The following is a 14812-nucleotide window of genomic DNA, read 5'->3' as shown; positions in this document are numbered from 1 at the left end:
ACCTGGCTGTACGGCAGGTGTGAATAGGACTTGAAGTGCTGGACAGGGACCGGAGGACGAGTAGCCATCCAACTGATTTTGTGATTAGGTCGTCGGCGGGCGGGCAGGGTGCCTCAGCTGGGTAGGAGGCCAAATTTGCATGTGCTCCGCCCCGTCTGTTGACGTCGCGTCAACAGACACACACCCACTAGGCAGACGACCAACAGGCAAGCAGCAGCAGCCAGCTGTCTCCTCGCTCTTTGCTGCTGCATGCCTGTGTCCCTGACGAACTGCTGCTGAGTAAATCAATCAGCTAGCTGCTGCAGAGGAGAAGGAGGAATCTTGCACAATCAGGTGCAATGACGGCTTTCCTGTTTTGAGCCCATTCAGCAGCAGTAGTAGACAGTCAGATGGACAGGCATTCATGTGGCAGGACCCTTTGTGTGACATCACAATCTGCCCTCTATGACATCACAAGCTGCTCACTCGGAATCCGGCGGAACCTGACAGCCAGACAGTCACTTGGAACAGACAGGCAGACAGGACAGTCATGTGTAGGTGAGCTGGGTGGGCCAATGTTTTCTTTTATTGGCAGTTACCACCCAAATGATGGTCCGAAGAAGGTAAGTGATACTTTTTCTAAATCCCCCTCTCAATGATCATCAATTGTTGGGCTCGGCAAAAAAAAATGGAAGAGGAAAAAAAATTCCCAAAACAAAAGAGAGGAAAGAGGAAAAAAATTTCCCAAAACAAAAGAGAGAGAAAAGAGAGCGCAAAAAGAAAAGAAAAAAAATATAAGAGATCAAGAAAGAAAAAGCAAAAAAAAAACCAAGCCATTTCAAATGGAGAGGGAGGGGGGTCCAAAAATGCCATTGCTGTGATCCAGTTGATGTTTCCGTGGAAAGATCGTAGGTAAGTCACATAGTGTTTGCCTATTTTTTGGGAGGTCGCAGCGATTGATAAGTCATTTAATTTAGGCAGGCTTCCGGTCTTTTGGCTAGGCCGCATATGCTGATATCAAGTGTAGTGTCACGTAAAAATATTTAACTGCCTCGATTCCAGAAAGTACAATTCAAGGAGTCAAGAAATAGTCACAAAATGATACACTGGAGGCAGGATTTCAAAGTATTTATGCACAAGGGTTAAACCTTGAAGCAGCAAATGCATGCATTTCTAAATACAAAGTTAGTACAAAGGTGCACAAACAATTGATACTCCAAATTAAGTGCCAGGAATGGAAATAGTCTTTTTTTGGATAACAGATTAGGAAGGTGCACCGGTCCTGGAAGTACTGCAATACCAGGTCAATGCGTGGAGTGGACAGAGCAAGCTCTTCTTCCATCTCCCTGTTCTAAAAATCCATTTAATATATGGCCCCCAGATAGGGGGCGTATCAGATATTAAACTGATAAGAACAGATACTACACTTGATCTTAGCCAAAAGGCCGAGAAGCGATAACCCGAATGGGGTCCCAGCAAAGCGCGCGAACCGGAATTCGGCCACCAACACTGGTGCAGAAGAGATCAGCACCACGGACACATCTAACACACACACATCACTTCTATGTCGTTGCAGTCTGAAAGATACCTGGCTGTACGGCAGGTGTGAATAGGACTTGAAGTGCTGGACAGGGACCGGAGGACGAGTAGCCATCCAACTGATTTTGTGATTAGGTCGTCGGCGGGCGGGCAGGGTGCCTCAGCTGGGTAGGAGGCCAAATTTGCATGTGCTCCGCCCCGTCTGTTGACGTCGCGTCAACAGACACACACCCACTAGGCAGACGACCAACAGGCAAGCAGCAGCAGCCAGCTGTCTCCTCGCTCTTTGCTGCTGCATGCCTGTGTCCCTGACGAACTGCTGCTGAGTAAATCAATCAGCTAGCTGCTGCAGAGGAGAAGGAGGAATCTTGCACAATCAGGTGCAATGACGGCTTTCCTGTTTTGAGCCCATTCAGCAGCAGTAGTAGACAGTCAGATGGACAGGCATTCATGTGGCAGGACCCTTTGTGTGACATCACAATCTGCCCTCTATGACATCACAAGCTGCTCACTCGGAATCCGGCGGAACCTGACAGCCAGACAGTCACTTGGAACAGACAGGCAGACAGGACAGTCATGTGTAGGTGAGCTGGGTGGGCCAATGTTTTCTTTTATTGGCAGTTACCACCCAAATGATGGTCCGAAGAAGGTAAGTGATACTTTTTCTAAATCCCCCTCTCAATGATCATCAATTGTTGGGCTCGGCAAAAAAAAATGGAAGAGGAAAAAAAATTCCCAAAACAAAAGAGAGGAAAGAGGAAAAAAATTTCCCAAAACAAAAGAGAGAGAAAAGAGAGCGCAAAAAGAAAAGAAAAAAAATATAAGAGATCAAGAAAGAAAAAGCAAAAAAAAAACCAAGCCATTTCAAATGGAGAGGGAGGGGGGTCCAAAAATGCCATTGCTGTGATCCAGTTGATGTTTCCGTGGAAAGATCGTAGGTAAGTCACATAGTGTTTGCCTATTTTTTGGGAGGTCGCAGCGATTGATAAGTCATTTAATTTAGGCAGGCTTCCGGTCTTTTGGCTAGGCCGCATATGCTGATATCAAGTGTAGTGTCACGTAAAAATATTTAACTGCCTCGATTCCAGAAAGTACAATTCAAGGAGTCAAGAAATAGTCACAAAATGATACACTGGAGGCAGGATTTCAAAGTATTTATGCACAAGGGTTAAACCTTGAAGCAGCAAATGCATGCATTTCTAAATACAAAGTTAGTACAAAGGTGCACAAACAATTGATACTCCAAATTAAGTGCCAGGAATGGAAATAGTCTTTTTTTGGATAACAGATTAGGAAGGTGCAACGGTCCTGGAAGTACTGCAATACCAGGTCAATGCGTGGAGTGGACAGAGCAAGCTCTTCTTCCATCTCCCTGTTCTAAAAATCCATTTAATATATGGCCCCCAGATAGGGGGCGTATCAGATATTAAACTGATAAGAACAGATACTACACTTGATCTTAGCCAAAAGGCCGAGAAGCGATAACCCGAATGGGGTCCCAGCAAAGCGCGCGAACCGGAATTCGGCCACCAACACTGGTGCAGAAGAGATCAGCACCACGGACACATCTAACACACACACATCACTTCTATGTCGTTGCAGTCTGAAAGATACCTGGCTGTACGGCAGGTGTGAATAGGACTTGAAGTGCTGGACAGGGACCGGAGGACGAGTAGCCATCCAACTGATTTTGTGATTAGGTCGTCGGCGGGCGGGCAGGGTGCCTCAGCTGGGTAGGAGGCCAAATTTGCATGTGCTCCGCCCCGTCTGTTGACGTCGCGTCAACAGACACACACCCACTAGGCAGACGACCAACAGGCAAGCAGCAGCAGCCAGCTGTCTCCTCGCTCTTTGCTGCTGCATGCCTGTGTCCCTGACGAACTGCTGCTGAGTAAATCAATCAGCTAGCTGCTGCAGAGGAGAAGGAGGAATCTTGCACAATCAGGTGCAATGACGGCTTTCCTGTTTTGAGCCCATTCAGCAGCAGTAGTAGACAGTCAGATGGACAGGCATTCATGTGGCAGGACCCTTTGTGTGACATCACAATCTGCCCTCTATGACATCACAAGCTGCTCACTCGGAATCCGGCGGAACCTGACAGCCAGACAGTCACTTGGAACAGACAGGCAGACAGGACAGTCATGTGTAGGTGAGCTGGGTGGGCCAATGTTTTCTTTTATTGGCAGTTACCACCCAAATGATGGTCCGAAGAAGGTAAGTGATACTTTTTCTAAATCCCCCTCTCAATGATCATCAATTGTTGGGCTCGGCAAAAAAAAATGGAAGAGGAAAAAAAATTCCCAAAACAAAAGAGAGGAAAGAGGAAAAAAAATTCCCAAAACAAAAGAGAGAGAAAAGAGAGCGCAAAAAGAAAAGAAAAAAAATATAAGAGATCAAGAAAGAAAAAGCAAAAAAAAAAACCAAGCCATTTCAAATGGAGAGGGAGGGGGGTCCAAAAATGCCATTGCTGTGATCCAGTTGATGTTTCCGTGGAAAGATCGTAGGTAAGTCACATAGTGTTTGCCTATTTTTTGGGAGGTCGCAGCGATTGATAAGTCATTTAATTTAGGCAGGCTTCCGGTCTTTTGGCTAGGCCGCATATGCTGATATCAAGTGTAGTGTCACGTAAAAATATTTAACTGCCTCGATTCCAGAAAGTACAATTCAAGGAGTCAAGAAATAGTCACAAAATGATACACTGGAGGCAGGATTTCAAAGTATTTATGCACAAGGGTTAAACCTTGAAGCAGCAAATGCATGCATTTCTAAATACAAAGTTAGTACAAAGGTGCACAAACAATTGATACTCCAAATTAAGTGCCAGGAATGGAAATAGTCTTTTTTTGGATAACAGATTAGGAAGGTGCACCGGTCCTGGAAGTACTGCAATACCAGGTCAATGCGTGGAGTGGACAGAGCAAGCTCTTCTTCCATCTCCCTGTTCTAAAAATCCATTTAATATATGGCCCCCAGATAGGGGGCGTATCAGATATTAAACTGATAAGAACAGATACTACACTTGATCTTAGCCAAAAGGCCGAGAAGCGATAACCCGAATGGGGTCCCAGCAAAGCGCGCGAACCGGAATTCGGCCACCAACACTGGTGCAGAAGAGATCAGCACCACGGACACATCTAACACACACACATCACTTCTATGTCGTTGCAGTCTGAAAGATACCTGGCTGTACGGCAGGTGTGAATAGGACTTGAAGTGCTGGACAGGGACCGGAGGACGAGTAGCCATCCAACTGATTTTGTGATTAGGTCGTCGGCGGGCGGGCAGGGTGCCTCAGCTGGGTAGGAGGCCAAATTTGCATGTGCTCCGCCCCGTCTGTTGACGTCAAGTCAACAGACACACACCCACTAGGCAGACGACCAACAGGCAAGCAGCAGCAGCCAGCTGTCTCCTCGCTCTTTGCTGCTGCATGCCTGTATCCCTGACGAACTGCTGCTGAGTAAATCAATCAGCTAGCTGCTGCAGAGGAGAAGGAGGAATCTTGCACAATCAGGTGCAATGACGGCTTTCCTGTTTTGAGCCCATTCAGCAGCAGTAGTAGACAGTCAGATGGACAGGCATTCATGTGGCAGGACCCTTTGTGTGACATCACAATCTGCCCTCTATGACATCACAAGCTGCTCACTCGGAATCCGGCGGGAATCCGGCGGAACCTGACAGCCAGACAGTCACTTGGAACAGACAGGCAGACAGGACAGTCATGTGTAGGTGAGCTGGGTGGGCCAATGTTTTCTTTTATTGGCAGTTACCACCCAAATGATGGTCCGAAGAAGGTAAGTGATACTTTTTCTAAATCCCCCTCTCAATGATCATCAATTGTTGGGCTCGGCAAAAAAAAATGGAAGAGGAAAAAAAATTTCCAAAACAAAAGAGAGGAAAGAGGAAAAAAATTTCCCAAAACAAAAGAGAGAGAAAAGAGAGCGCAAAAAGAAAAGAAAAAAAATATAAGAGATCAAGAAAGAAAAAGCAAAAAAAAAACCAAGCCATTTCAAATGGAGAGGGAGGGGGGTCCAAAAATGCCATTGCTGTGATCCAGTTGATGTTTCCGTGGAAAGATCGTAGGTAAGTCACATAGTGTTTGCCTATTTTTTGGGAGGTCGCAGCGATTGATAAGTCATTTAATTTAGGCAGGCTTCCGGTCTTTTGGCTAGGCCGCATATGCTGATATCAAGTGTAGTGTCACGTAAAAATATTTAACTGCCTCGATTCCAGAAAGTACAATTCAAGGAGTCAAGAAATAGTCACAAAATGATACACTGGAGGCAGGATTTCAAAGTATTTATGCACAAGGGTTAAACCTTGAAGCAGCAAATGCATGCATTTCTAAATACAAAGTTAGTACAAAGGTGCACAAACAATTGATACTCCAAATTAAGTGCCAGGAATGGAAATAGTCTTTTTTTGGATAACAGATTAGGAAGGTGCACCGGTCCTGGAAGTACTGCAATACCAGGTCAATGCGTGGAGTGGACAGAGCAAGCTCTTCTTCCATCTCCCTGTTCTAAAAATCCATTTAATATATGGCCCCCAGATAGGGGGCGTATCAGATATTAAACTGATAAGAACAGATACTACACTTGATCTTAGCCAAAAGGCCGAGAAGCGATGACCCGAATGGGGTCCCAGCAAAGCGCGCGAACCGGAATTCGGCCACCAACACTGGTGCAGAAGAGATCAGCACCACGGACACATCTAACACACACACATCACTTCTATGTCGTTGCAGTCTGAAAGATACCTGGCTGTACGGCAGGTGTGAATAGGACTTGAAGTGCTGGACAGGGACCGGAGGACGAGTAGCCATCCAACTGATTTTGTGATTAGGTCGTCGGCGGGCGGGCAGGGTGCCTCAGCTGGGTAGGAGGCCAAATTTGCATGTGCTCCGCCCCGTCTGTTGACGTCGCGTCAACAGACACACACCCACTAGGCAGACGACCAACAGGCAAGCAGCAGCAGCCAGCTGTCTCCTCGCTCTTTGCTGCTGCATGCCTGTGTCCCTGACGAACTGCTGCTGAGTAAATCAATCAGCTAGCTGCTGCAGAGGAGAAGGAGGAATCTTGCACAATCAGGTGCAATGACGGCTTTCCTGTTTTGAGCCCATTCAGCAGCAGTAGTAGACAGTCAGATGGACAGGCATTCATGTGGCAGGACCCTTTGTGTGACATCACAATCTGCCCTCTATGACATCACAAGCTGCTCACTCGGAATCCGGCGGAACCTGACAGCCAGACAGTCACTTGGAACAGACAGGCAGACAGGACAGTCATGTGTAGGTGAGCTGGGTGGGCCAATGTTTTCTTTTATTGGCAGTTACCACCCAAATGATGGTCCGAAGAAGGTAAGTGATACTTTTTCTAAATCCCCCTCTCAATGATCATCAATTGTTGGGCTCGGCAAAAAAAAATGGAAGAGGAAAAAAAATTCCCAAAACAAAAGAGAGGAAAGAGGAAAAAAATTTCCCAAAACAAAAGAGAGAGAAAAGAGAGCGCAAAAAGAAAAGAAAAAAAATATAAGAGATCAAGAAAGAAAAAGCAAAAAAAAAACCAAGCCATTTCAAATGGAGAGGGAGGGGGGTCCAAAAATGCCATTGCTGTGATCCAGTTGATGTTTCCGTGGAAAGATCGTAGGTAAGTCACATAGTGTTTGCCTATTTTTTGGGAGGTCGCAGCGATTGATAAGTCATTTAATTTAGGCAGGCTTCCGGTCTTTTGGCTAGGCCGCATATGCTGATATCAAGTGTAGTGTCACGTAAAAATATTTAACTGCCTCGATTCCAGAAAGTACAATTCAAGGAGTCAAGAAATAGTCACAAAATGATACACTGGAGGCAGGATTTCAAAGTATTTATGCACAAGGGTTAAACCTTGAAGCAGCAAATGCATGCATTTCTAAATACAAAGTTAGTACAAAGGTGCACAAACAATTGATACTCCAAATTAAGTGCCAGGAATGGAAATAGTCTTTTTTTGGATAACAGATTAGGAAGGTGCACCGGTCCTGGAAGTACTGCAATACCAGGTCAATGCGTGGAGTGGACAGAGCAAGCTCTTCTTCCATCTCCCTGTTCTAAAAATCCATTTAATATATGGCCCCCAGATAGGGGGCGTATCAGATATTAAACTGATAAGAACAGATACTACACTTGATCTTAGCCAAAAGGCCGAGAAGCGATGACCCGAATGGGGTCCCAGCAAAGCGCGCGAACCGGAATTCGGCCACCAACACTGGTGCAGAAGAGATCAGCACCACGGACACATCTAACACACACACATCACTTCTATGTCGTTGCAGTCTGAAAGATACCTGGCTGTACGGCAGGTGTGAATAGGACTTGAAGTGCTGGACAGGGACCGGAGGACGAGTAGCCATCCAACTGATTTTGTGATTAGGTCGTCGGCGGGCGGGCAGGGTGCCTCAGCTGGGTAGGAGGCCAAATTTGCATGTGCTCCGCCCCGTCTGTTGACGTCGCGTCAACAGACACACACCCACTAGGCAGACGACCAACAGGCAAGCAGCAGCAGCCAGCTGTCTCCTCGCTCTTTGCTGCTGCATGCCTGTGTCCCTGACGAACTGCTGCTGAGTAAATCAATCAGCTAGCTGCTGCAGAGGAGAAGGAGGAATCTTGCACAATCAGGTGCAATGACGGCTTTCCTGTTTTGAGCCCATTCAGCAGCAGTAGTAGACAGTCAGATGGACAGGCATTCATGTGGCAGGACCCTTTGTGTGACATCACAATCTGCCCTCTATGACATCACAAGCTGCTCACTCGGAATCCGGCGGAACCTGACAGCCAGACAGTCACTTGGAACAGACAGGCAGACAGGACAGTCATGTGTAGGTGAGCTGGGTGGGCCAATGTTTTCTTTTATTGGCAGTTACCACCCAAATGATGGTCCGAAGAAGGTAAGTGATACTTTTTCTAAATCCCCCTCTCAATGATCATCAATTGTTGGGCTCGGCAAAAAAAAATGGAAGAGGAAAAAAAATTCCCAAAACAAAAGAGAGGAAAGAGGAAAAAAATTTCCCAAAACAAAAGAGAGAGAAAAGAGAGCGCAAAAAGAAAAGAAAAAAAATATAAGAGATCAAGAAAGAAAAAGCAAAAAAAAAACCAAGCCATTTCAAATGGAGAGGGAGGGGGGTCCAAAAATGCCATTGCTGTGATCCAGTTGATGTTTCCGTGGAAAGATCGTAGGTAAGTCACATAGTGTTTGCCTATTTTTTGGGAGGTCGCAGCGATTGATAAGTCATTTAATTTAGGCAGGCTTCCGGTCTTTTGGCTAGGCCGCATATGCTGATATCAAGTGTAGTGTCACGTAAAAATATTTAACTGCCTCGATTCCAGAAAGTACAATTCAAGGAGTCAAGAAATAGTCACAAAATGATACACTGGAGGCAGGATTTCAAAGTATTTATGCACAAGGGTTAAACCTTGAAGCAGCAAATGCATGCATTTCTAAATACAAAGTTAGTACAAAGGTGCACAAACAATTGATACTCCAAATTAAGTGCCAGGAATGGAAATAGTCTTTTTTTGGATAACAGATTAGGAAGGTGCACCGGTCCTGGAAGTACTGCAATACCAGGTCAATGCGTGGAGTGGACAGAGCAAGCTCTTCTTCCATCTCCCTGTTCTAAAAATCCATTTAATATATGGCCCCCAGATAGGGGGCGTATCAGATATTAAACTGATAAGAACAGATACTACACTTGATCTTAGCCAAAAGGCCGAGAAGCGATAACCCGAATGGGGTCCCAGCAAAGCGCGCGAACCGGAATTCGGCCACCAACACTGGTGCAGAAGAGATCAGCACCACGGACACATCTAACACACACACATCACTTCTATGTCGTTGCAGTCTGAAAGATACCTGGCTGTACGGCAGGTGTGAATAGGACTTGAAGTGCTGGACAGGGACCGGAGGACGAGTAGCCATCCAACTGATTTTGTGATTAGGTCGTCGGCGGGCGGGCAGGGTGCCTCAGCTGGGTAGGAGGCCAAATTTGCATGTGCTCCGCCCCGTCTGTTGACGTCGCGTCAACAGACACACACCCACTAGGCAGACGACCAACAGGCAAGCAGCAGCAGCCAGCTGTCTCCTCGCTCTTTGCTGCTGCATGCCTGTGTCCCTGACGAACTGCTGCTGAGTAAATCAATCAGCTAGCTGCTGCAGAGGAGAAGGAGGAATCTTGCACAATCAGGTGCAATGACGGCTTTCCTGTTTTGAGCCCATTCAGCAGCAGTAGTAGACAGTCAGATGGACAGGCATTCATGTGGCAGGACCCTTTGTGTGACATCACAATCTGCCCTCTATGACATCACAAGCTGCTCACTCGGAATCCGGCGGGAATCCGGCGGAACCTGACAGCCAGACAGTCACTTGGAACAGACAGGCAGACAGGACAGTCATGTGTAGGTGAGCTGGGTGGGCCAATGTTTTCTTTTATTGGCAGTTACCACCCAAATGATGGTCCGAAGAAGGTAAGTGATACTTTTTCTAAATCCCCCTCTCAATGATCATCAATTGTTGGGCTCGGCAAAAAAAAATGGAAGAGGAAAAAAAATTCCCAAAACAAAAGAGAGGAAAGAGGAAAAAAATTTCCCAAAACAAAAGAGAGAGAAAAGAGAGCGCAAAAAGAAAAGAAAAAAAATATAAGAGATCAAGAAAGAAAAAGCAAAAAAAAAACCAAGCCATTTCAAATGGAGAGGGAGGGGGGTCCAAAAATGCCATTGCTGTGATCCAGTTGATGTTTCCGTGGAAAGATCGTAGGTAAGTCACATAGTGTTTGCCTATTTTTTGGGAGGTCGCAGCGATTGATAAGTCATTTAATTTAGGCAGGCTTCCGGTCTTTTGGCTAGGCCGCATATGCTGATATCAAGTGTAGTGTCACGTAAAAATATTTAACTGCCTCGATTCCAGAAAGTACAATTCAAGGAGTCAAGAAATAGTCACAAAATGATACACTGGAGGCAGGATTTCAAAGTATTTATGCACAAGGGTTAAACCTTGAAGCAGCAAATGCATGCATTTCTAAATACAAAGTTAGTACAAAGGTGCACAAACAATTGATACTCCAAATTAAGTGCCAGGAATGGAAATAGTCTTTTTTTGGATAACAGATTAGGAAGGTGCACCGGTCCTGGAAGTACTGCAATACCAGGTCAATGCGTGGAGTGGACAGAGCAAGCTCTTCTTCCATCTCCCTGTTCTAAAAATCCATTTAATATATGGCCCCCAGATAGGGGGCGTATCAGATATTAAACTGATAAGAACAGATACTACACTTGATCTTAGCCAAAAGGCCGAGAAGCGATGACCCGAATGGGGTCCCAGCAAAGCGCGCGAACCGGAATTCGGCCACCAACACTGGTGCAGAAGAGATCAGCACCACGGACACATCTAACACACACACATCACTTCTATGTCGTTGCAGTCTGAAAGATACCTGGCTGTACGGCAGGTGTGAATAGGACTTGAAGTGCTGGACAGGGACCGGAGGACGAGTAGCCATCCAACTGATTTTGTGATTAGGTCGTCGGCGGGCGGGCAGGGTGCCTCAGCTGGGTAGGAGGCCAAATTTGCATGTGCTCCGCCCCGTCTGTTGACGTCGCGTCAACAGACACACACCCACTAGGCAGACGACCAACAGGCAAGCAGCAGCAGCCAGCTGTCTCCTCGCTCTTTGCTGCTGCATGCCTGTGTCCCTGACGAACTGCTGCTGAGTAAATCAATCAGCTAGCTGCTGCAGAGGAGAAGGAGGAATCTTGCACAATCAGGTGCAATGACGGCTTTCCTGTTTTGAGCCCATTCAGCAGCAGTAGTAGACAGTCAGATGGACAGGCATTCATGTGGCAGGACCCTTTGTGTGACATCACAATCTGCCCTCTATGACATCACAAGCTGCTCACTCGGAATCCGGCGGAACCTGACAGCCAGACAGTCACTTGGAACAGACAGGCAGACAGGACAGTCATGTGTAGGTGAGCTGGGTGGGCCAATGTTTTCTTTTATTGGCAGTTACCACCCAAATGATGGTCCGAAGAAGGTAAGTGATACTTTTTCTAAATCCCCCTCTCAATGATCATCAATTGTTGGGCTCGGCAAAAAAAAATGGAAGAGGAAAAAAAATTCCCAAAACAAAAGAGAGGAAAGAGGAAAAAAATTTCCCAAAACAAAAGAGAGAGAAAAGAGAGCGCAAAAAGAAAAGAAAAAAAATATAAGAGATCAAGAAAGAAAAAGCAAAAAAAAAACCAAGCCATTTCAAATGGAGAGGGAGGGGGGTCCAAAAATGCCATTGCTGTGATCCAGTTGATGTTTCCGTGGAAAGATCGTAGGTAAGTCACATAGTGTTTGCCTATTTTTTGGGAGGTCGCAGCGATTGATAAGTCATTTAATTTAGGCAGGCTTCCGGTCTTTTGGCTAGGCCGCATATGCTGATATCAAGTGTAGTGTCACGTAAAAATATTTAACTGCCTCGATTCCAGAAAGTACAATTCAAGGAGTCAAGAAATAGTCACAAAATGATACACTGGAGGCAGGATTTCAAAGTATTTATGCACAAGGGTTAAACCTTGAAGCAGCAAATGCATGCATTTCTAAATACAAAGTTAGTACAAAGGTGCACAAACAATTGATACTCCAAATTAAGTGCCAGGAATGGAAATAGTCTTTTTTTGGATAACAGATTAGGAAGGTGCACCGGTCCTGGAAGTACTGCAATACCAGGTCAATGCGTGGAGTGGACAGAGCAAGCTCTTCTTCCATCTCCCTGTTCTAAAAATCCATTTAATATATGGCCCCCAGATAGGGGGCGTATCAGATATTAAACTGATAAGAACAGATACTACACTTGATCTTAGCCAAAAGGCCGAGAAGCGATAACCCGAATGGGGTCCCAGCAAAGCGCGCGAACCGGAATTCGGCCACCAACACTGGTGCAGAAGAGATCAGCACCACGGACACATCTAACACACACACATCACTTCTATGTCGTTGCAGTCTGAAAGATACCTGGCTGTACGGCAGGTGTGAATAGGACTTGAAGTGCTGGACAGGGACCGGAGGACGAGTAGCCATCCAACTGATTTTGTGATTAGGTCGTCGGCGGGCGGGCAGGGTGCCTCAGCTGGGTAGGAGGCCAAATTTGCATGTGCTCCGCCCCGTCTGTTGACGTCGCGTCAACAGACACACACCCACTAGGCAGACGACCAACAGGCAAGCAGCAGCAGCCAGCTGTCTCCTCGCTCTTTGCTGCTGCATGCCTGTGTCCCTGACGAACTGCTGCTGAGTAAATCAATCAGCTAGCTGCTGCAGAGGAGAAGGAGGAATCTTGCACAATCAGGTGCAATGACGGCTTTCCTGTTTTGAGCCCATTCAGCAGCAGTAGTAGACAGTCAGATGGACAGGCATTCATGTGGCAGGACCCTTTGTGTGACATCACAATCTGCCCTCTATGACATCACAAGCTGCTCACTCGGAATCCGGCGGAACCTGACAGCCAGACAGTCACTTGGAACAGACAGGCAGACAGGACAGTCATGTGTAGGTGAGCTGGGTGGGCCAATGTTTTCTTTTATTGGCAGTTACCACCCAAATGATGGTCCGAAGAAGGTAAGTGATACTTTTTCTAAATCCCCCTCTCAATGATCATCAATTGTTGGGCTCGGCAAAAAAAAATGGAAGAGGAAAAAAAATTCCCAAAACAAAAGAGAGGAAAGAGGAAAAAAATTTCCCAAAACAAAAGAGAGAGAAAAGAGAGCGCAAAAAGAAAAGAAAAAAAATATAAGAGATCAAGAAAGAAAAAGCAAAAAAAAAACCAAGCCATTTCAAATGGAGAGGGAGGGGGGTCCAAAAATGCCATTGCTGTGATCCAGTTGATGTTTCCGTGGAAAGATCGTAGGTAAGTCACATAGTGTTTGCCTATTTTTTGGGAGGTCGCAGCGATTGATAAGTCATTTAATTTAGGCAGGCTTCCGGTCTTTTGGCTAGGCCGCATATGCTGATATCAAGTGTAGTGTCACGTAAAAATATTTAACTGCCTCGATTCCAGAAAGTACAATTCAAGGAGTCAAGAAATAGTCACAAAATGATACACTGGAGGCAGGATTTCAAAGTATTTATGCACAAGGGTTAAACCTTGAAGCAGCAAATGCATGCATTTCTAAATACAAAGTTAGTACAAAGGTGCACAAACAATTGATACTCCAAATTAAGTGCCAGGAATGGAAATAGTCTTTTTTTGGATAACAGATTAGGAAGGTGCACCGGTCCTGGAAGTACTGCAATACCAGGTCAATGCGTGGAGTGGACAGAGCAAGCTCTTCTTCCATCTCCCTGTTCTAAAAATCCATTTAATATATGGCCCCCAGATAGGGGGCGTATCAGATATTAAACTGATAAGAACAGATACTACACTTGATCTTAGCCAAAAGGCCGAGAAGCGATAACCCGAATGGGGTCCCAGCAAAGCGCGCGAACCGGAATTCGGCCACCAACACTGGTGCAGAAGAGATCAGCACCACGGACACATCTAACACACACACATCACTTCTATGTCGTTGCAGTCTGAAAGATACCTGGCTGTACGGCAGGTGTGAATAGGACTTGAAGTGCTGGACAGGGACCGGAGGACGAGTAGCCATCCAACTGATTTTGTGATTAGGTCGTCGGCGGGCGGGCAGGGTGCCTCAGCTGGGTAGGAGGCCAAATTTGCATGTGCTCCGCCCCGTCTGTTGACGTCACGTCAACAGACACACACCCACTAGGCAGACGACCAACAGGCAAGCAGCAGCAGCCAGCTGTCTCCTCGCTCTTTGCTGCTGCATGCCTGTGTCCCTGACGAACTGCTGCTGAGTAAATCAATCAGCTAGCTGCTGCAGAGGAGAAGGAGGAATCTTGCACAATCAGGTGCAATGACGGCTTTCCTGTTTTGAGCCCATTCAGCAGCAGTAGTAGACAGTCAGATGGACAGGCATTCATGTGGCAGGACCCTTTGTGTGACATCACAATCTGCCCTCTATGACATCACAAGCTGCTCACTCGGAATCCGGCGGAACCTGACAGCCAGACAGTCACTTGGAACAGACAGGCAGACAGGACAGTCATGTGTAGGTGAGCTGGGTGGGCCAATGTTTTCTTTTATTGGCAGTTACCACCCAAATGATGGTCCGAAGAAGGTAAGTGATACTTTTTCTAAATCCCCCTCTCAATGATCATCAATTGTTGGGCTCGGCAAAAAAAAATGGAAGAGGAAAAAAAATTCCCAAAACAAAAGAGAG

General features: G+C 46.2%; 9 non-coding genes across 9 annotated transcripts; all 9 read right to left on the bottom strand.

Moving 5' to 3' along the window:
* Window positions 1-1245: 1245 nt before the first annotated feature.
* LOC146012155 (U2 spliceosomal RNA) lies at window positions 1246-1436 on the bottom strand. Its single transcript, XR_014445328.1, has one exon. It is a non-coding gene; the product is annotated as a U2 spliceosomal RNA (small nuclear RNA).
* Window positions 1437-2810: 1374 nt separating this feature from the next.
* On the bottom strand, window positions 2811-3001 carry LOC146012585 (U2 spliceosomal RNA). The gene has a single exon (XR_014445743.1). It is a non-coding gene; the product is annotated as a U2 spliceosomal RNA (small nuclear RNA).
* A 1375-nt stretch (window positions 3002-4376) lies between these two features.
* Window positions 4377-4567, bottom strand: LOC146012154 (U2 spliceosomal RNA). Its single transcript, XR_014445327.1, has one exon. It is a non-coding gene; the product is annotated as a U2 spliceosomal RNA (small nuclear RNA).
* A 1385-nt stretch (window positions 4568-5952) lies between these two features.
* Window positions 5953-6143, bottom strand: LOC146012153 (U2 spliceosomal RNA). The gene has a single exon (XR_014445326.1). It is a non-coding gene; the product is annotated as a U2 spliceosomal RNA (small nuclear RNA).
* A 1374-nt stretch (window positions 6144-7517) lies between these two features.
* LOC146012152 (U2 spliceosomal RNA) lies at window positions 7518-7708 on the bottom strand. The gene has a single exon (XR_014445325.1). It is a non-coding gene; the product is annotated as a U2 spliceosomal RNA (small nuclear RNA).
* Window positions 7709-9082: 1374 nt separating this feature from the next.
* On the bottom strand, window positions 9083-9273 carry LOC146012151 (U2 spliceosomal RNA). The gene has a single exon (XR_014445324.1). It is a non-coding gene; the product is annotated as a U2 spliceosomal RNA (small nuclear RNA).
* A 1385-nt stretch (window positions 9274-10658) lies between these two features.
* LOC146012150 (U2 spliceosomal RNA) lies at window positions 10659-10849 on the bottom strand. Its single transcript, XR_014445323.1, has one exon. It is a non-coding gene; the product is annotated as a U2 spliceosomal RNA (small nuclear RNA).
* Window positions 10850-12223: 1374 nt separating this feature from the next.
* Window positions 12224-12414, bottom strand: LOC146012149 (U2 spliceosomal RNA). The gene has a single exon (XR_014445322.1). It is a non-coding gene; the product is annotated as a U2 spliceosomal RNA (small nuclear RNA).
* Window positions 12415-13788: 1374 nt separating this feature from the next.
* On the bottom strand, window positions 13789-13979 carry LOC146012148 (U2 spliceosomal RNA). The gene has a single exon (XR_014445321.1). It is a non-coding gene; the product is annotated as a U2 spliceosomal RNA (small nuclear RNA).
* Between the last annotated feature and the right edge of the window lie 833 nt (window positions 13980-14812).

This window comes from Crinia signifera, chromosome 6 (assembly GCF_055691185.1).
Source record: "Crinia signifera chromosome 6, ASM5569118v1, whole genome shotgun sequence".
Lineage (NCBI taxonomy): Eukaryota > Metazoa > Chordata > Amphibia > Anura > Myobatrachidae > Crinia > Crinia signifera.
This window is presented reverse-complemented; position numbering and strand designations above follow the sequence as displayed.